This window comes from Dipodomys ordii, unplaced genomic scaffold (assembly GCF_000151885.1).
Source record: "Dipodomys ordii isolate 6190 unplaced genomic scaffold, Dord_2.0 Scaffold18, whole genome shotgun sequence".
Classification (NCBI taxonomy): Eukaryota; Metazoa; Chordata; class Mammalia; order Rodentia; family Heteromyidae; genus Dipodomys; species Dipodomys ordii.
In genome coordinates, this window is record NW_012267234.1 from 12,643,497 (window position 1) to 12,643,816 (window position 320).

Consider the following 320-nt stretch of genomic DNA (forward strand, 5'->3'; position numbering starts at 1 on the left):
CAGATTTGTAGTAAAAAAATTATAGATATAAAAGTATATACCCTGTTCTATTCCCATTTTCTTCATTCCTCAAAAGTAGACACTGCCACCAGGTGCTGGCGGCTCATGCCTGTAATCCAAGCTACTCAGGAGGCTGAGTCTGAGGATCAAGCTTCAAAGCCAGCCCTGGAAGGAAAGGATCAAGCTTCAAAGCCAGCCCTGGCAGGAAAGTCCATGAATCTCTTATCTCCAATAAACCACCAGAAAACTGGACATGGCACTGTAGCTCAAGTGGTAGAGAGCTAGCCTTGAGCTGAAGAGCTGAGGGACAGCGCACACAC